The sequence below is a fragment of the Bison bison genome, unplaced genomic scaffold, assembly GCF_000754665.1.
Source record: "Bison bison bison isolate TAMUID 2011002044 unplaced genomic scaffold, Bison_UMD1.0 scf7180017864149, whole genome shotgun sequence".
Lineage (NCBI taxonomy): Eukaryota > Metazoa > Chordata > Mammalia > Artiodactyla > Bovidae > Bison > Bison bison.
This window is the reverse complement of record NW_011494721.1, coordinates 608,570-610,950: the sequence shown is the minus strand read 5'-3', so window position 1 is coordinate 610,950 and position 2,381 is coordinate 608,570.

Here is a 2,381-nt window from a genome sequence, read left to right as displayed (position 1 = left end):
TATCTAGACAGCAAGGAGAAAGTAATACTATAAGGCTATAAAATACAGTTCTTTAGTTATATTAGGAGTTAAACGTTAAAAGATCAACTAATATAAAGTCAGATAGTATAATAAATAGGCCACAATTTTTACATAATGGCAAATAATATATAAAAGTGTTGGCATGGAAACCACTTGCTTATATTATTATAATTTCTAATGAAAAATTGTATGATTTGTAAATATTTTCACCAATATATATGTTTGGTTCAAATTTGGTTTTAAATGTAAAAAGTAATTAAATGAGTTGTATATGTTATTATCTAACACATTACTATACCCTATGGTGTTAGTCTAGTAATTAAAAAAACAACATAAAACAAACGCTTTTTATAAATATATAGTAGAAGGAAAAAGGAGGAAAAACTGTTATTTGGGAATATGCTGTTAAACACTGTCAATGAAAAATTCTGAATTGCATATAACTACATCAGTCTCTGGCTGGTTTTAGAAAAGGAAGAGGAACCAGAGATCAAACTGCCAACATCCTCTGGATCATGCAAAAAGCAAGAGAGTTCCAGAAAAAACATCTATTTCTGCTTTATTGACTATACCAAAGCCTTTGACTGTGTGGATCACAATAAACTGTGGAACCTTCTGAAAGAGATGGGAATACCAGACCACCTGACCTGCCTCTTGAGAAACCTATATGCAGGTCAGGAAGCAACAGTTAGAACTGGACATGGAACAACAGACTGGTTCCAAATAGGAAAAGGAGTATGTCAAGGCTGCATATTGTCACCCTGCTTCTTTAACTTATATGCAGAGTACATCATGAGAAACGCTGGGCTGGAAGAAGCACAAGCTGGAATCAAGATTGCCGGGAGAAATATCAATCACCTCAGATATGCAGATGACACCACCCTTATGGCAGAAAGTGAAGAGGAACTCAAAAGCCTCTTGATGAAGGTGAAAGAGGAGAGTGAAAAAGATGGTTTTAAACGCAACATTCAGAAAACAAAGATCATGGCATCCGGTCCCACCACTTCATGGGAAATAGATGGGGAAACAGTGGAAACAGTGTCAGACTTTGTTTTTGGGGGGCTCCAAAATCACTGCAGATGGTGACTGCAACCATGAAATTGAAAGACACTTACTCCTTGGATGGAAAGTTGTGACCAATCTGGATAGCATATTAAAAAGCAGAGATGTTACTTTGCCAACAAAGGTTCGTCTAGTCAAGGCTATGGTTTTTCCAGTGGTCATTTATGGATGTGAGAGTTCGACTTTGAAGAAAGCTGAGCACGGAAGAACTGATGCTTTTGAACTGTGGTGTTTGAGAAGGCTCTTTAGAGTCCCTTGGACTGCAAGGAGGTCCAACCAGTCCATCCTAAGGGAGATCAGTCCTGGGTGTTCATTGGAAAGACTGATGCTAAAGCTGAAACTCCAATACTTTGGCCACTTCATGCAAGGAGTTGACTCATTGGAAAAGACCCTGATGCTCGGAGGGATTGGGGGCAGGAGGAGAAGGGGATGACAGAGGACAAAATGGCTGGATGGCATCACCGACTCGATGGACATGAGTTTGAGTGAACTCCGGGAGTTGGTGTTGGACAGGGAGGCCTGGCGTGCTGCGATTCATGGGGTCGCAAAGAGTCAGACCCGACTGAGTGACTGAACTGAACTGATGCCAGTCTCTGGGTTTCTCTGGTGACTCAGATGGTAAGAATCTGCCTGCAGTGCAGGAGACCTGGATTTAATCCCTGGGTCTGGAAGATATCCTGGAGAAGGAAATGGCTGCCCACTCCAATATCCTTGCTTGGAGAATTCCATGGGCAAAGGAGGCTGGTAGGCTACAGTCTGTGGGGTCACAAAGAGTTGGACACGACTGAGCTATTAACACTTTCACCTTCACTTTTTATGCCAGTCTCTAATATAATTATTGAGTTTAGGTAATAATAATAATCTATTTGAAAAAGCAAGAGAGTTCCAGAAAAATATCTATTTCTGCTTTATTGACTATGTCAAAGCCTTTGACTGTGTGGATCACAATAAACTGTGGAAAATTCTGAAAGAGATGGGAATACCAGACCACCTGATCTACCTCTTGAGAAATTTGTATGCAGGTCAGGAGCAATAGTTAGAACTGGACATGGAACAACAGACTGGTTCCAAATAGGAAAAGGAGTACGTCAAGGCTGTATATTGTCACCCTGCTTATTTAACTTATATGCACAGTACATCATGAAAAATGCTGGGCTGGAAGAAGCACAGCTGGAATCAAGATTGCCAGGAGAAATATCAATCACCTCAGATATGCAGATGACACCACCCTAATGGCAGAAAGTGAATAGGAACTCAAAAGCCTCTTGATGAAGGTGAAAGAGGAGAGTGAAAAAGAT